Genomic DNA, 20,171 nt, shown 5'->3' with positions numbered 1-20,171 from the left:
AGTTGGATGGCACCAACTATCCATTGTGGGCATATATGATGCGACATGTATTGGTAGCAAAGGGGTTATGGAACATTGTGCAGGGTATTGATGCACGTCCTATTGTGGCTGGGAATGCTGCAAACACATCAGAAACAGGTACTGTTGATGATGGTGCAGGCACAAGTGCTGTAGCAGCTGTTCGAGAACCACCACTTTCAGCAGAGCAGATTCGTTGGGATGGTAGAGATGCGCAGGCTCATGCCTTGATTGCGCTGTCTGTCAAACGTACCATTATCCCACATATTCGCTCCTGCAGGACTTCTAAGGATGCTTGGGATGTACTTGCCACATTGTATCAGGCAAGAAATGAGGCTCGTGTTGCTTATCTCCGAAAACAGTTGGAGAGTGAGCATATGAACGAAGGTGATTCTATGGATAGCTTTTTGACAAAGATCAAGGATTTCAAAGAGCAGCTCATTTCTGCAGATGAAATCATGTCAGACAGTTCACTTGTGCAGACTGTTTTGAATGGTCTACCAGATTCTTATCAGGGTTTTGCTTCCACTCTTCGCTTGATGATGAAAGGCAATCCCAATGCCTTATCATTTGAGGAGTTAGTTTCTGTTTTGCTGCAAGAAGACCAGTCAAGGCAAAACAGGAATATTATGCGTGTCGCAGATCAAGCTTTCGTTGCTAGTCAGAGAAGCGGGAAAGGTAAAGCAGGCTTTTCTTCTAGTAAGCAGAAATCTGCAAATGCTGCGCAACCAAAGAAGGAAGACAAAGATGAGAAGAAGGGTGACAAACAGAAGACATTTTGCAAGTACTGTAAGGGAAATGATCATGTCATCAAAGCGTGTCCTAAGCTGGCTGCGAAAGAGGCTAAGAAGAAAGAGGCTGGTATGGCTGTTGCAGATGCCTCTCCTTCTAACAATGAATCTGCTAATGTTGTGCTAGATACAGAATGGGCATTCAATGCGCAGTGCAGTTATGACCCATCTTTGCATGACACATGTATGTCTGCAGTAGATTCAGATGTATGGTACTTTGACAGTGGTGCCACTAAGCATATCACCTCGCAGCGCAGTTTATTCGCTTTCCTTGAGTCTGCTCCCACAGGGAATACTGTCACTTGTGCCAATAACTCCTCTTATCCCGTTGAAGGAGTTGGACAGATTGTGCTGAATGTTGCAAATGGCAACACCTTTACACTTTTTGATGCATTGTATGTGCCAGGGATCAAAAAGAATCTGCTGTCAGTCTCCGCATTTGCCAAAATAGGTTTGGTTGTAAAATTTGTGGATGACAGATGTACTGTTCATGATCTCTCTTGTGGTGACATCATTGTAGCATCTGGTTCACTATGTCGAGGGCTGTATAAGCTCAATATGGATGGCAAATGTGTAAAGGATTCAGCATGTGCTATTATGGATACGCAGGCTATTTCAAATGCAAAACTGTGGCATGCACGTTTTGGTCATCTGAATTTTACAAGTTTGCTGCGCCTGCAGAAATCTGAAATGGTGTCTTCTTTGCCTAAGCTTGAGGCACCTGTCAAACATGTTTGTGAGGGCTGCATATTGGGTAAAATGCAGCGTGCTTCCTTTCCCAAAGATGGATCAGTGAGAGCTGAACGCAGATTGCAGCTTGTTCACAGTGATGTTTGTGGTCCCATGCAAACTCCATCATTTGGAAACTACCTTTACTTCGTGACTTTCATTGATGATTTTACCAGGCATGCATGGGTATATCCTTTGAAGGCAAAGTCCGAAGTGTTTTTGTGCTTCAAACAGTTTTTGGTTATGGCTGAAAATGTGTCAGAAAGTAAGATGGGCACCCTCCGTTCAGATCGAGGGGGGGAGTATATGTCTTCAGAATTTAATGCATTTCTGGCTGAGCGTGGGATAAAACACCAATGTACAGTGCCGTATACACCACAGCAAAATGGTGTGGCTGAGAGAAAAAACAGGTCTCTCATGGAAATGGCAAGATGTATGGTTAAGAGTCAAAGGTTTTTGGCTTGAGGCTGTCATGTGTGCCACTTATGTACTAAACAGGTGTCCCACCAAAGCATTACAGGTTGTCACTCCATATGAGGCTTGGCATGGCCGCAAGCCATCTGTTGGCCATTTACGTGTTTTTGGTTGCCTGGCATATGCATTAGTGCCTGTGCAACATCGCAGAAAATTGGATGACAAAGCTGTCAAATGTATTTTTGTTGGATATAGTGCTGAGAGCAAAGGCTATCGTTTGTATCATCCACAGACAAAGCGCATTTTGGTTAGCCGTGATGTTGTATTTGTGGAAGATGCAGTTCAGCCCTTGGTTTCATGTACTAAGGAGACAGATATCAGCTCACGTGATGTCTATGATACATTGTTGCCTCTTTTCAGTGGTGCACAGTCAAGTGCAATACCTCATGAGGCAGTTTTTCAGCCTATGCAGGTTTTAAATGATGGCACAGATCAGCCTATATCTGATGCAGATGTGCGTGATGCACTTGAGGATGAGAGACAAGAGATTGAGGGCTCTAGGAATATGCCTAGATGGCTGGTGCAGACTTTGCGTGATAGCAAGTTGGATGCCCCTTTGTCTAGTCGCACTCGTTCTGGCTCTCATGGTGCCTCTTATGCGTCAGATTGTTATGCATTGGCTGTTTCTAGTATGTGCAATGAAAGTGAGCCTGTTTCATTTGATGAGGCACAAAGTTCAGAAAATTGGATGGCTGCTATGCAAGCAGAATACGATGCTATTATGAAGAATGGTACATGGTCTTTATGTGACTTGCCCCCTGGCAAGAAGGCCATTGGCACTAAGTGGGTTTACAAATTGAAGTGTAAGCCTGATGGCACAGTGGATCGCCATAAGGCTAGGCTTGTTGCAAAAGGTTATGCTCAAGAGAAGGGCATTGATTTTGATGAGACTTTTGCTCCCACATGTCGTATGACCACTGTTCGTAGCATCTGTGCATTAGCAGCTCATAATGGTTGGAATGTACATCAGCTGGACATAAAGACTGCGTTCTTAAATGGAGATTTGCATGAGGAGGTGTATGTATCGCAGCCTCGTGGTTTTGTTCAAAGAGGGCAGGAAAACAAAGTGTGCAGGTTAAAAAAGGCTTTATATGGTTTAAAGCAAGCTCCACGAGCTTGGTATGAAAAAATACATGCATATTTGACTGCACATGGGTTTCAGAATAGTCCAACAGAAAGCACTTTGTATGTTAAACGTGTGGATGGTGTACATCTAATCATTGCTCTCTATGTCGATGACATGCTGCTCACAGGACCAAATGAGAGTCATATTGCTGATTTTAAGGCTGATTTGAATGCCTCTTTTGAGATGTCAGATTTGGGGCATTTGCATCATTATTTGGGGATACAATTTAAGCAGTGTGATGGAGGTATTGCTTTGTGTCAGACAAAGTATATTGAAACATTGTTGCGGAGATTTGGCCTTGAAGACTGCAAGCCTATTGCTACTCCAATGGAGACAGGTTTGAAGTTGAGTCTTCATGATGCTGGAGATCACTTTGATGTCACACTCTATCAGACAGCTGTTGGTTGCCTCATTTATGTATGCATTACGAGGCCAGACATTCAGTTTGCAGTCTCACAGGTGAGCAGATTTATTCATAGCCCAGGCATTAAGCATTGGCAGGCAGTGAAGCGTATCTTTCGCTATTTGAGTGGTACTCGGCATCTTGGGTTGTTTTATCCCAAGGGGGGATCATTGCCGCCAGATTTACATGCTTTTTCAGATTCTGACTGGGCTGGTTGTTATGACACACGCGTGTCCACGAGTGGTTTTTGCTTCATGCTTGGAAGCTCATGCATATCATGGTTGAGCAAGAAGCAGCCTACTGTGGCCACTTCTAGTTGTGAAGCTGAGTACAGGGCAGCTTTCACAGCTACGGTTGAGTGTGTGTGGCTCAGACGCCTTATGGCTGATTTGGGTGTTGGGCAGCCATCTGCCACCACCATCTTCACTGACAGTCAGAGCGCATTGGCAGTTGCGCGGAACCCAGTGTTCCATGCTCGTACGAAGCACATTGAGGTGCACTACCATTATGTCAGGGAGAGACTCTCTGCAGGAGAGATCAGTTTGGCTTATGTGCCAACACAGGATAACCTTGCAGACCTTTTCACAAAGGCTCTGCCTCGTGAGAAGTTCGAAGCTTTTCGCAAAGCTTTGGGCTTACTCCCTTTTGTGGATTCGTCCACATAGCTAGGCACTTCCCTATACATGAGTGCTAGCTCTTGTTCACCGCATCACTCCAGGGGGGATTTGTTACCATATTATAGTAGTGATGTGTGTGAACACACTTAGGACCGCCGGGGCACTTTTTCCCTCACTAGGAGGTTTTTTCCCCCGTGCATTGTATATACGCCCATTATCTTCTAGGGCTTGTTATCTTTCATTTTTGGCACTCATAATACACTACTGTGTTGTGCTCAAGCTTCCTCATCTTCTTGAAGTTGTGTGTGCATTCCTGCAACCCTAATTCCAACAAAATCCAATGAGATTTGAAGTGGATAACCTATTTTTCTTATATAAATACACATCTCTAGTACTATCCCACACACATCTCTTGTACTATCCCATCATTGAGCCTTCATAATTGTTTCTCTCTTAGCTTCCTTGAGAATGGGTTCTCAAAGTCGTAGGAGTCAGAAACGTGATAAGACTAGACTTCCCCCCGTCCACCAAGTTCAAGAGGAGGAGTAGAAAATGGTAGCTCATGAGAGAAAGAGAGAGTGGAGAGCACGTCAACGAGCAACACCTTCCATTTGGTGATGATCCAAGCCTTGCTCCTCCTCTTCCATTTTCTCTCCCTCCACCCTCTTCCCCCCCGCTACCCCTTAGTTTAGATAATCCACATGAACCCGCCCTTCCTGAGTCCCCTTCTCTTCCATAAGAACCCACCCCCTTCCGCCCTCTTCCCCCCCACTACCCCTTAGTTTAGATAATCCACATGAACCCACCCTTCCTGAGCCCCCTTCTCTTCCATAAGAACCCACCCCCTCTCCTTTGGGCGCGCATAGTGTGGATAGGAAAGAACTATCAAAGTCAGGGGTGCATCGTTGTGCCCATGCAATCTTCTAATCCTATTTCAAAGACCTCACTTCTTCATCTCACAAGCATGCATGCTTGATGCTTTGATCGATCTGCCCAACATAGCCAACTACAGGGCGCTTTCTGACATTGGAGGTCGAAAGAGAGAGGAGAGATGTCATGGCGGTGCTACAAAGACTTGTTCATCATTCTTACATAGTTAACAAGAAGAGGAACTCTACAGACGCTTTGGCTGCTCGACGGGCTATTGTGAGGGCAGCCATAAGTAGCTCCAAAATGAAAGGTAAGGTGAGTGCCATATCTAGAATCCTTTCCATAGCACCACACGCACTTAGAGTTGGGTCTATTAAACGGTAAATTTTAGGTGCCAATGAGGTTGGTGCTTTGTGGGCGAGTAGTGGTCATGTAGCTAGGAATGATCGCCTACTAGATGAAACCACTAGAGCCTTGATAGAAAGTTTTTGGGAGGAAAATTATCGTGCCTCGTCGGTTCTCAATAAAGCTTTATGTAAAAGAGTGATAAGAGGAGTGTTCATTGAGAACGGTGCTTGCTTTCTTGAAATGACCCATATAGAGTTGTATTCTCAGTTTGTGGCATCATATCTAGAGCTTAAAATTGGGCAAAGGTCATTTGAGGGGTGTAAGCCTTGGTTTGTGAGAGGTACTCATGACAGCTTGACACTTAGTAGGCATAGAGAGTTGCCTCATAGTCCTCATGATTTCATCCACTCTCTTTTGTGTGCACATATACGGAGGATGTCCATTTCCATAAGATGCCTTGTGTGGAGAGAAATTGCACATCATGTGTTTCACTTGCACATCTATAGATGATACATCTTGATGCAAGTGACCAAGAGATAGTGCCATGGTGACGTTATGAGTATGTGACACACTAGCTCCTCCAAAGTGGTAGGATCGTTGGTTGTTCTAAGCATGCCTGGCAGAGTTTCCTATTGGTGTGGTCGTCTCTGTGGTTGATTTTGCAAAGAACTACACCTTCACACCTTTTCAGGAGAGATACAATCTAAGTATTACTTCTCGGAGCAGGTAATGGTTATATTTCATAATATTTGTTTTGTGTTTGAGCTATATTACTTATTTGATTTTTTGTGTCCTAATTGTCTCTCTTGCTTACCTCACCAAGTTGCTATTATGGTCCACATTAGCTATCGACATGCAGAGGCCCATGTAAATGGGATAGCAAGTACCCTCAAGGCCCATGTAAATGGGATAGCAAGTACTCTCAAGGCCCGTATCATTCACTACAAGAGCTTGAGGGCATACCGACGCTAAAATACCGACGCAAATGTCGAACGTCGGTATGTCTGTCGTAATGTTGGAGGAGACAAGTCGGGCGGGGTATTTTCAAATTTTCGTCTCCTGACGCCTATACCGATGCCTATACCGACGCCTCTACTGACACACATTCCGTAGTATATCCCGATGCATATTCCGACGCATATTCCGTAGCATATACCGACGCTCGTAAGTTTTTTACAGCCGAGAGCCTATTTTCTGATTTTTTCGCAGAGAACGGCGCGTTACAGCTAGAGAAGGTCTCTTTCTCTCCCTCTCCTCTTTTTTCCTCTCTCCTCTTTTCTCCTTCTTTCTTCTTTTCTCCTCTTCTCCTTCTCCTCATATGTTCTTGCAATTGCTTTTACTTTTTAATTTAAGAATTAGGACGTTTAGGGTTTTGTGTTTTTTTGGCTCTCTATGCATGTTGAGAGCTCTCTATGTATGCATAGATCTCCTAATGCATGCATAGAGATTTTAGGGTTTTGTATTAGTTCTTATTCTTGTGTTTAATTTACTAATTATTTTGTTTAATATTTTATTTTGCAGCTCCTTCACCTCACCAATCTTTCACCAATCCTCTCCTTTAGCTTCGCAAAAAAGAGGTAGATCCTCTTTCGATTTTTCTTGTTTATGCTATTTTCTATGAATTATTGCATCCCTGTTTTATGGTTTAGGGTTAGTTTTGGGTTCTTGTAAGCTTATACATAGGATTAATCTAATATCTATGCATAAAACCTATCATAAGCTTGCAATCTCTATGCATAGCCTTCTTGCAAGCTTTATGCATAAGCTCTATTCATAGAGCTTGCGAGCTTGTGAAATCTCTATGCATAAGCTCTATGCATAGGCTTTATGCATAGAGTTTGCAAGCTTATAAAATCTCTATGCATAGGTTTCTTACAAGCTTATAAAATCTCTATGCATAGGTTTCTTGAAAGCTTGCATGGACATTGTACATAGAGCTTGCATAGCCTTCTTGTTGAAAGCTCTATGCATAGCCTTCTTGTAAAAGCTCAATGCATATGCTCTATGTATAGGCTTTATACATAGAGGTTGTAAGATTATGAAAGCTCTATACATAGGGCTTGTAAGCTTATGCAGGCTCTATACATAGAGTTTATGCATAGAGCTATATGAATCTAGCTGAATGCATGAATTAAGATCTATGCATAAAGCTTAATACATAATGTTTTATGTATAAATCTTATGGATGAGCTCTATGCATAAGGCTTCACATGCGTTATGTTTTTTTGCATAAACCTTTTTTTGATGTAGAGTGCCTTGCATGGATGGAAAGCATAAGCTTTTTGAATGTTTATACTCTCTTATACATATAACATATAAGTCTTATGCTGTGTTTTTCTATGCATAAGGTATTCTCTTTATTCATAGAGTTTATATATGTTATCAAGGTAAGATCTATTATCCATGTAAAACAAGATCATGTTTATTACACCATTGGGTGATGGGATTAAGGGTTAGCATAGTGCATAAGGCTTATAGCATAGAGCTTATGCATAAGTCTTGCATAGAGCTTATGCATAAGACTTATGCCTAGAGCGTATGCATATGGCTTATGCATATGGCTTATGCATAGAGCTTATGCATATGGCTTATGCATAGAGCGTATGCATAAGACTTCTGCATAGAGCTTATGCATAAGACTTATGCATATGGCTTATGCACAGAGCGTATGCATAAGACTTATGCATAGAGCGTATGCATATGGCTTATGCATAGAGCTTATGCATAAGACTTATGCATAGAGCATGTGCATGACTTATGCATATGGCTTATGCATAGAGCGTATGCATAAGGCTTATGCATAGAGCGTATGCATAAGACTTATGCATATGGCTTATGCATAGAGCGTATGCATAAGACTTATGCATATGGCTTATGCATAGAGCTTATGCATGATAAGACTTATGCAGTTGGCTTATGCATAAGGCTTATGCATAAGACTTATGCAGTTGGCTTATGCATAGAGCTTATGCATAAGTCTTGCAACCTTATTATGCAAGCTTATACTTATACTATGCATTTAGATTTTTGCATAAGGCCTTTATAAATAGCTATTTATGAATAGAGATAGCTTCTCTCTCCATCCTTGTTCAAATTCGAGTTAATTTTGTATGGAGAGAAGATAAGCTAATGTATGAGTTATTTTTAAAATCTCCCTCAACGGCTGGGGAAAAGAAGCCCGTTTGACGCTTTAAATGTTATTTTTTAAAATCTCCCTCGCGGCTGGAAAAAAGAAGCCCTGTTTTATGGTTTGCATAGTGCTTTGTGTAATGCATAATGATTTGTGTTTAATGAGCTGCATATACATGTTATCTTGCTAGATGGAGCCTCTCAATCTTGAAGAGAGAATAGCGTGTCCATGCATGCGATGTAAGTACCAAATCTTTCGAAAATGAAGGATTTGCAACCAGCATGTTCATGACGCTGGCATATTTCCAATGGAGCACTTGCAAAATTTACGGTTTCAATCGTACAACCAAGCAAGTGTGCAGCCGCATCTTGATAACATTGTGCCTATGAATTCTCGTCCCCAACAAAGGATGAGGATATCGCAGGAGGGAGTGACAGATGGAACTCAATTAACAGCACCCGAGGGAATGGAAGAAGGTCAGGAAATGGAAGAAGGTCCAATGGAAGAAATGTTGGATGCCTTCATCGAGCAACAAGAAGCTCTCTTCGAGGAGCATGAACATGAAGATCATCAACCACGACATTCTCAACGGTCAAATTATGAACCAGAGGAAGAGGCCATGCATAAACTTGCACGCCTTCCATTATACAATGGTGCCAACATATCTGTATTGTGTGCATCTCTTACGATGCTAAATTTGCAGTCAATTTTTGGATGGTCTAATACAAGTGTCACTGAACTATTCAAGTAAGGACTTTTTTTGGAGATTACACCTAATGTTGAAATGATAAATTATCAACTTGTATTTGAGAAAATCTTAATAGTAACGATCAGATATTGCCATACTTGCAGGCTTTTGAAAGATCAGATATTGCCCCCTGGCAACGAGATGTCTCCATCTCGTGCAGATGCGAAGAAGTTATTGAAATCCATAGGCATGGATTACAATAATATTCATGCTTGTCGCAATGATTGTTGCCTCTTCCGCCATGAATATGAGCATTTGCAAGAATGTCCCCATTGTGGCTCTAACAGATATAGAGAAGATGTTCAGGGGGAAGCTGTCCCGGTAAAGATTCTCAGGCACTTTCCAATCATCCCAAGAATAAAAAGCATGTTCAGGTGCAAATCTATAGCAAGCTTGATGACATGGCATGCCACAACTCGATCCACAGATGAAGTGATGCGTGTGCCTGCTGACTCACCCGCATGGAGACACATTGAAGAGAAATGGCCGGCTTTTAAGGAAGAACCTCGAAACCTCCGTCTTGGCCTAGCAATGGATGGTGTAAACCCTTTTGGTTTAAGGAGCTCTTCATGGAGCACATGGCCTTTTTGCCTTGTGAATTATAATCTTCCGCCATGGTTGGCAATAAAGAAAGGTCATTTGTTGCTCTCATTAATAGTTCCAGGAAAGTACAAGGTGAAGAACATGGATGTATATTTGGCACCACTTATTGATGAGTTACGCACCTTGTGGAACGGAATTGAAGTGAAGGACATGTCAAAGCAGCAGAGTGGCCAAAGACTTACAACTGTGCAAGGTATTCTCATGTGGACAATGCATGATTGGCCTGGCTATGGAGAATGCTCAGGTTTGTCTATATCGGGTTACAATGCATGTCCTGTATGTGGTCCTCGACTTGATTCAAGATACTCAAAAGCATTACGAAAGAATGTCTACCAAGGACATGTTAGGTATCTTCCAGAAAATCATGAATTGCGGGATGGTAATCTAGGAAGACCTCCTCCAAGTGCATTGAAGGCAAGCGATTGGAAGATCAAATGGGAGGAATGTGGCAACTTGGCATGTCCTGGGATGAAGAGGCTCTCTATCTTTCACCAACTCCCCTATTGGGGTGATCTCCTTATAAACCATTTGCTTGACCCGATGCATATTTTCAAGAATGTAGCTGACATTCTGTGGAAGACCATGACAGGAAAAAAGGAGACTAAAGGCCAAGGGGATGACTTGGAAGAGATTGGTTGCATGTAAGAGTTGTGGGCTCGCACTAGACCCAATGGAAAGGTGCTACTTCCAAGAGCCCCATGGGTCTTTAGCAAGATGGAGGAACAACAAGTCAAGAGGACAATTTTAGAGTTTAGGACTCCTACAGGTTGTATGCATTGCTTTAAAAGTGCATTTACAAAGGATGATGATCTTAGTGGCATCAAGAGTCATGATTGGCACAAGTTTCTACAATTTGTGCTACCCATAGCAATAAAAGATTGCCTCACTGAAGACATTAGAGCTACTATCTATAAGATTGGCACATTGGTGCGCTGGATTTCTTCAAAAGAGATAAAGAGAGACACTTTGGAGACAACGCGTTTAAACTCCATAGAGGCAGTCTGCATGGTAGAGAAGTTTTTCCCTACAAGTTTATTAACAATCCAGATGCATCTGCTAGTTCATGTTGTAGATGAGGTTGCAGTTGCTGGAACAGTCCATTCAAGATGGATGTTCTTTTTGGAGAGGTTTATGAAGACATTAAAGGGATTTGTTCGCCAAATGGCTCGCCCAGAGGAGGGTAGTATGTCAGAAGGGTGGCTGATACAAGAGTCCCTTGTTTACATCACTAAATATTTAAGTTCCTCAGATCCAGAGATACCTCGACTATGGTCTCAAGAGTCCAACAGGCGAGTCATTAGTGAGGAACCTCAAGGCCAAGGCATTAAGAGAAAGATGGATAACAATTTGAGGGAAAAAATCAACAAATTTTGCATCTTGAACTCTCATGTAATGGAGAAGTGGATTGAGACATATGAAGCTCTCAAGCGACAGCGAGTACAAGATCGTTTAAGTTTCAGAAGGAATCGCACTACAAGAAATCTCCCATATCCAGAAGGTATGCAAGCTCTTCCGGACTTTCCCACAGGTAGATGGCTAGAAGCTACAATTTTAGAAGCCAAACGTGCTGGTTTAACTATAACAGAGGAGGAGGAGGAGCTTACAAAAGGATGCGATTGGCATGTAAGTGTTTAAGTTCTACATGTCTCTCTTTTTTTTCTCTACATGTCTCAGTGTTTGATTCTCCATCAACAATCTTTTTGTGCTATTTGTAGTATCACAAATATGGGGCGTTTTGGTCACATGGACGTCATTTTCGAGTAGAATGAATAGACCAAAGAAGAGCAACCTTTGATTGTGGTGTCACAGCACAGTTTGTTCAAGAAAGTCGTGCAAGTGCAAGTGATGATAACACAATTACTGGAATGCTTGATTACTTTGGAACCATTCAAGATATATTAAAGGTTGGCTTTGCAATGAAGACATGCATTCGACAATTGTGCACTATACAGTTTCATGACTCTGTCATGACTAAATGGGATCAGCAAGACAAGGGGAAGAAAAATTATATAAATACAAAGATAAAGCAAGAATTTCAGCCATCTGACCCTATGAATGTCGTCTCTAATGAGTGGATACAGTATACAGCTCGCATTTTGATGGGGCATCGTAGGTCAGAGGCGAGGGACGCATTTAGAGAGGGGAAAGAGAAACCCGTTTGGCTAGATGACAGGGAGTGGGCAGCCATTACTCAGGAGCTCACCGAGACACCAGAGAGGTTTCAACAACAAAGAGAGGCAGCAAGGGCAAGACTCCAAACAGTAGGGGCTTCTCATCTTGGGAGTGGTGGTTACGAAACCATGCGCCATGAATTCGTAAGTGTTTGTAGCAATTTTATTTATATAAATGTATGTATGTGGGCTAAATGTTGATTTCTAAAAGTTATAATTGTTAATCGTTTGTGCAGGAGTTGGCCATGAATCGCCCACCAAGTAGGCGAGAGGAGAAGTACGCTCACAAACATGGCCTTGTGGCCTTGTTTGAGATGCTTGAAGAAGAAGGAGAGATCGTCAATTGGGAGGCATTACCATGATGTAAGATGACCTTCAAACTAATGAAATATGATCAAAACATTCTTGAGTATTAATGTTTAATTTAATTTCTTGTTTGTCGATCAGGAAAATAAAAAAACGAGCACGGTTGTTTTTGTGCTCTATTTTAGACAGAATGGTGCTGTCTGTTTGCTGTTGTTGATCCTGCTCATTGCAGGCAGCTAGGCAACAGCCAGGCAGCACTATTCTGCCCAAAAAAAAATTTCTGCTACAGTGTTGGTATATTCCCCGATACTGACGTCGGTATATGCATTGGTATATATCTTGGTATTTATGTCGGTATACACCCCGGTATACACCCTCGTATATAACACGGTATATGCACCGGTATAGATGCCGTTTTAGCCGTCGGTATTACCCCCGGTGAGCGTCCGTATAGATAACGGTATAGGCGCCAGTATTGTTACCCGACGCTTATACCGACGCTGTGGTTCCGGCGCTTATACCGACGTTTATACCGATGACGGGGCTTTTTTAGACCCCGTTAAATAGCGCCGGTATTAGGCTAACATGTAGTAGTGATTATTTGAGAGTATCATTTCTATATCAGTGATGAGATAGTTCACATAATGCACATTTTTTGCAACAGTGTTTTCATCTCCATGATAATTTTTTACGAGATTGTGGGATCACACAATGGGTTTCGTTGGATGGTTGTGGTGCACAGTTCAAGTTGTCACATGAGAGTTCTATTGACTCTATAGGTAGTACTTATGGTTCTCTTAGATTCGCAATTAAACTAATTTCACTATAGCATCTTAAAGAAAATAATACTTAAGACTTTGTTTTATGGGTTTATAGGTGGCATGTGCAGTTTAGCATCCCAGTGATTTGGTCATTCTTTAGGTTTGTGGACTTGGGAGCTTTTATGTAAGCTTGTGAGATTATGTGCTTCCAAGGTTAGAGAGGTGTCCAACCTAATCAACACAAGTGGGCAAGTGGACAAGAGGTGGGAAAAAAATCTTGCAAGCAAGTAGGCTCGAGGACTTATTAGCTTGTGGGATTGCTAGCAGAGGTGGGCAAGTGAGTTTGTTAGTAGAATCTTGCAAGTGGACAATAAAGATATCGTGGGGGAGAGGGAGAGCTTGAGTTCAAACTCACTCACACACAAGAGAGTGCAAGAAACAAAGGAGAGAAAGATGGATGGCTAAATTTTTTTCTATCTTCTTCCCTTCTCTCTACAACCATATACTAGCTAAAAGATAAGAGTACATACATAAATGCAAAGTACTCTCTTACAACAACATACAATGGTTAGTCTATAGTATGAACCTAAGTATATGAGCTGGCACTATAACTATGCCATAACTCTAGTGCTCCAAAGTGGCCATCACACATCATTGGTGGCATATCAACCATAATCTCACCAACCATGCCAGTGGCAAAAGTGCGGAGGCTATCATCCAAGCGGGTCATCAATGTCTGTCATAGCACTAGTTGAGCTTGATATCTCAACACTCCCCCTCAAGCTCAACTACACACACCACACTCCAAGTAAGCTCCTAAACCTATGGAGCTTCTCTATGACCAATGTCTTTGTAAAGATGTCAGCTACTTGATCCTTTGTGTTGACATATACCAGATCTAGATCACTTGCTAGAACCTTCTCCCTCACAAAGTAATAGTACACTTAATGTGCTTTGTTCTAGCATGGTATAGTGGGTTATTAGCTAAATGTATGCTTCTCATATTGTTACAATAAATGACAACTTCCCTATCCATGGGCTCACCCATATCACCAAGTAGCTTCTGAAACCAATCTACCTCACAAAGTGATAGTGAACTTAATGTGCTTCATTTTAGGGTGAAAGCATGATAAAGTGATCTAAAAACACGTGTCCTATACAATGATTTACAATTGGTTGTGAAACACTTTTATGCAGAGTTAGAGAATCAAAACATGGTTGTTTAATCTTGTTTCACATTTATTATATCTAAAAGGCACTAGATAAATTGCTAAATATATCTTATGATGATATTAAATCCACTAATATTGGTTGTCTTCAAGTGTGATAGCGACAACCAATGCAATTGGTAAAAAGTATACCACCTTATCATGCTTTTACCCTCTAGCATGGTATACTGGGTTAATGGCCAAATGTATACTACTCCCGTTATTTACAATAAATCACAACTTCCCTATCCATGGGCTCACCCATATCACCAAGTAGCTTTTGAAACCAATCTACCTCACAAACTGCCATAATAGCACCCATGTACCCTGCATCTGTACTCGACAAGGCATCTGTTAACTACTTCTTACTACTCCAATTCATAACAGCACTCGCAAATGAGAACATAAAACCACTAGTAGATCTCATGTCTACAACACTACCAGCTCAATCAGCATATGTGTACCCATGTAACTATATCTCTATTCCAGCCTCATAGAAAAGTCCATAATCTCAATAGTAAACTTTATGGAGTTGAGAATTTGTCTAGCCACATCCAAGTGTGGCTTCCTAGGGGCCTACATAAGTTGGCTCACAAGTCCAACAACATAGCTCAAGTTTAGCAGGCTAGTAATGGTCATACAGAACACGCTACCCACTATGCACCTGTACGTAGTGGGTCCTCTAAAATCTCACCTGTATCTACAGGAATCCTTGTGTTTTGCTCCAACCAATGGCATTGAGATAGGCTTACATCTTGACATACCATACTTGGACAACATGTCAAAGCCATACTGCCTCTACAATAACAAAATGCCATGATATGATCTCATCGCCTTTATGTCCAAGAAATATTACAAATCACTCAAATCCTTCATCTCAAACTTCTACTTCAAAAACCTTCTAACATCATATATATCAGCATCACTATCACCAGTGATAATCAAGGCATCACTATCACCAGTGATAATCAAGGCATCCACATAGATGACTAATAGCATGATCCCTCTATCTGTCTTTTTCACATAAAGTGAAAACTCTACATTGGATATCTAAAGTCCAATGGTAACAAGATACTCCCAGATCTTGCTTGACCATGCTCTGGGTGCCTTCTTCAAGCCATACAAGGCTTTGTGTAACCTACACACCAAATCTAGGTGTGCATCACTCTCATAACCTCGTGGCTGTCTTCTTGTAAATCACCATGCAAGAATGCATTCTTTACATCCATCTGATGTAAAGACCAACCCCCTTTATTATAGCCCTAGTAATGATATCTCTCACGATTGCCATTCTTGCAAACTAGGCTGAATGTCTCCTCATAGTCAATGTCATAAGTCTGCGCTGCATAGCCCTTGGCAACCAATCTTGCCTTATACCTACTCATTGAACCATCAATGTTATGCTTGACTTTATACACCCACTTACATCCAATTGCTTCTTTTTCTTAAGCAAAGTCACTAGTTTCCATGTTGCATTTGCATCCAATGCTACCATCTCCTCATTCATGGAAGCTTCCCATTTCTTATTTCCAAGTGCCTACTCAAAACAAGTGGGACTCCAACTCCTGTATTGCTTTAACCATGTAGGCATAATCATGGACTATATATCCATCATATCTCAACTTCTTGTCAACACGGTACCTAAGCCTCGTAGACCTGCATACACCTAGATCACTTCTAGGTGTCCTCAAAATAGCCTTTGTTCTCCTTACACTAGGAGTAACCACAAAAGAAATGCCAAGATCTTCATCAAGGATTTGCTCAGAGCCACTAGAGTCACCATCCACATATGAGTGACCTATTGACAGATCAGGCATAAAAGGTTGGTCTACTTTTTCCTTCCATTTGCATGATACATGTGTACCTACATCCGTCCTCAACCTACCTAACCATGGACTAACATTGGATCCACTGTTACTAGAGGACTCTCAAGGACCACTAAGCACTTATGATTGCTTCACTACATGTGGTGCAACATCAATATTTCTTACAACTGCATCTTGTATTTCCTTCACCACTCATGCATACAAGCTACTCATCTTGTCAAAGACAACATCTCTACTTACTCACATCTCACAAGTGGTAGGGTTATAACATCTATAACCTTTCTACTCCATGGTATACACTACAACAAAACCCCCCCTCTTAGCTGATGGGCCCAAAATGATGCATTTTTCCAAGAATATTTTTTTTAAAAATGACATGTCGCATAAGCGATGCATGTTAAAGGTGAGAATGTTGTGCTGCAAAGTGAGACCCCATGGACCCAAGTAACTATAGGGCTATCATGATTGTTCACACAATGGCCAAGATCTATGGGGCAGTACTAGAGGACAAGATGAGCTCTATGGCAGAGAGGATGGGAAATAGAACATCAAGCTAGGCAAGCTTCATGAGGAACTTATCCACGCTGGACCATATCTTTACTTTATGGGCTATCATAGAGGAGATGAGGTTCTCAAAGACACATGTGTATTTTTGCTTTGTGGATGTCCACAAAGCCTTTGAATCCACCCCTAGATCTCATCTGATAGTCGAGTAGTTTCATGCACATGGCATACATGTGGACTATCTCCCCCCGTTTCATTATAGCTTGGATTTTCCCTACCTTGATCTCTCATGATTTTCCCTACCTTGATCTCTCATGATGATAGGAGATTAACCAGATCATCCAGTTAGATCTACTCGGGCTATACATACACCAAACATGAGTGTCTCCCCATTAGAGATTGGTAAGAAGTGTGAGTTCTACAAAGATCACTTCCTGGGACTCTCCGAGGATGAGTTCTTTGAAATCTCAGGATACATACAAATACACATGTCACATGCTATGTATATCACGATCGGCCAACTCAGAGTATCCTCCCACCACTTCAGAGTAGAGACTAGCAAAGCTGAGAATATCCCACATGAGGAGAGGACATGCACAGTATGCACCAAAGAGCAATAGAGGATGAGGACCATTATATGTTGAGTTGCTTGGCTAACAAGATACAAGGGAGATTCCATTGCCTCTTCCGAGAGGGATTGGGACCACTCACATGGGTGATACAATTTGAGGATCAGAGGTGCTTGGTCATGTACTCAATGGAGCTCATATGACACATGGATGTAGTGAGATGAGGTAGCATGTTGAGAGATAGAGCCCGCCTCGGCTCCGACAGGACACCTCACAGAGAGCCATCACAACTTTCTTTGTGGTACACACATTCACATCGAAATCCATTGCCCACAACAATTCCTCTACTATGACATCAGAGCCCACCACTGTGAGGGAAAAGGGATGAAAGGACTACATGTATGCGAGATTAAAGAAAATCAACACAACATGAAATGGGTGAATGAGTGTATGTACAAGAGGCCCACTAATGTGAGGTGAGACTCTGAGTAGTAGACCAGCGGAGAAGCACAGACAAGGTCAGAGCTGAAGCACAATTAGTGAGACAAAGGCTCGTGGTGGTCGATGTGAGGCAAAGAGACTCCAAGAAGTGGGCGGTGTCGAAGGCTCACATCCATGGATGAAGAGGCACTCCGAGGTGGTGGATATCTGTAATGGACAGCGAAAGGTGAAGTGGTGGAGGCTCTGGTGACAAGGGTGCTGCAGTACTTGAGGGGTGCAGACTTTGGTGACAAGGGTGCTGGAATACCTAAGGGGTGGTGAAGATCAAAGAGGGCCTTCATCCTGAGTGGATGTTGAATGAACAGAAAGGGCTACCATCTCGATGTCGAATGATGATGATGAGTAGAGAGGGTTGTTTTTCCAATGATGTGAAGATGATGAGCAGAGAGGGCTATTGTCCTAACAATGTGAAGATGATGACAGACAGGGCTACTGCTTCTGACAAAGAGAGATTAGAGTAAACAGAGCATGATGGTATAGGTGAATGAATGAAGAGAGATGACTATAATGTGTAATCCAGTATAAGAGCTTGGTGTGAGTCTCTGATAGAGCATTGGTGAAGCAGAAACAAAGTTGGAGCTGATGGTATAGTCGGCGTAGTAGTAGTGGTAAGCGCAGATCTACAAGACTAAATAGGACTGCAAAAATCACAAAAATGTAAACCTAAAGAATATCGAGGTGGTAGAGGAGGGTTCAGGGGTGAAGAGGGGATGCCAGAACATGGCAGATCTGAGGGTGAAAAGGGCTACTAGAATAGGGCGCATCTGGTGGTCAAGAGGGCTACCAAAATAGGAAAGATCTAGTGGTCAAGAGGGCTACCAGAATAGGGAAGATCTAGTGGTCAAGAGGGCTACCAGAATAGGGAAGATCTAGTGGTCAAGAGGGCTACCAGAATAGGGAAGATCTAGTGGTCAAGAGGGCTACCAGAATAGGGAAGATCTGGTGGTCAAGAGGGCTACCATCTGGTGGTGTAGAGAGCTTCTAGAACAAGGCAGATCTGGTGATGTAGAGGGCTATGAGAGGGAAGTATCCTTGGATGATTTGCATAAGAAAAACAATAAGTGAAGAGGATTTGGTAGGCCACCAGCACAACAGAAGATCCAGATGTCAAATATGATGTGGTATAATGCTGAATGATCAAGCAAATTATATATATATATGTTGTTGTGCTACTGGTTGGATTCCTGCAAGGCCAACATCAAGAGACAAAAATCCCAAATAAAATCAAATAGAAAAACCCCTTTTAGGGCTAGGAAAAATACCGCTTTCACACAACCACTCATACCCACACTTAAGCTCCACACCATAAAGGAGTTCTTAGCGAGAGAGCTCGATCCATTCTGCGAGCTCATTAGGACATTTTGAAGGTCATTCATTGGGCCTTTTTGTAGAGAGAGAAAAAGGAGCGCATCCAATCAGGAAGAAGGCAACGTTACGTTGAAAAATAGGTTATTTCTTTTTCCTAAATCCAAAAATTATTCTTTTCCACCTCAAGATGTATTCTACTTACATTTGATAGTCACTTTTCACACCCGAATGCATTAAACACACCTGCACTTTGAGGGAAACTTCTATTCCTATCCATATATTAAATACACGTATCTTTGCTACTACAGAGGAGGGAAAATTCCCTCCTTCTCAAACTTCCTCTTGGGATTAAATAATTTCTCGCGCTCTTTTCATTTCCTCTACCTTCTACACTCCGTTTCCCCAAGCGTCAACCTTATGCACTCCATTTCCTCTTGAAACGATGGATAGCAAATCTCATTTTGTATCCTCCCGATTTTGCCCCACTAATGCCATCATAGATGATTCAATTCTTGGAGCAAGGAGACCAAGATCATCAGTGTTTTCCATACTTGTATCCAACTCTATCAATGCACAAAATTAGTGGACTGAAGTGCTAATCACCATGGGCACCTAGGCCCTTGTGCAGCCAAGGAAGAGAAGAAAGAGAAGCAACAAGAATATCTTGAGGGCATCATGGAAAGGAAGAGTGAAAGACTTCAAGATAGAGGCTAGAAGGACAACCATCAAGGAGGTCCTAGTGCAGGATGTATATATGCATAATGAGCTTGTGCATGAGAGTGAAGATGACATATCTTTGCTCTCTCATAGACCAAACTGTAAGACTTTAATATATCGCTTGTCAATCTTCCATTTCTCTTAAAATGGTCTCATGAACTATGTAAACTCTCCATTCTATGGTTGCAAATGTGTATCCCTCATGATATAAGAAGGAGTGGGAGCTAGTTGAGTGCATCACTGGAATTATGAATGTGGTTCATGCACACATTTGTCGGCTACAGTATGAGGGTAGGAGCAAAAAAATCCTAGTAGATGCAAGTATCATTTTCTATGATCATTTTTATCGTCTGCTAAACAAGAAACACAATTGTGGCCTCTTGGAAGAGGTAACTTTGCAAGATAAGTGGAACTACATGGATTGGCCTATCCCAGACTCCTCA

This window comes from Cibotium barometz, chromosome 49 (assembly GCF_041138505.1).
Source record: "Cibotium barometz isolate CiBa-2024 chromosome 49, ASM4113850v1, whole genome shotgun sequence".
NCBI lineage: Eukaryota > Viridiplantae > Streptophyta > Polypodiopsida > Cyatheales > Cibotiaceae > Cibotium > Cibotium barometz.
This window is presented reverse-complemented; position numbering follows the sequence as displayed.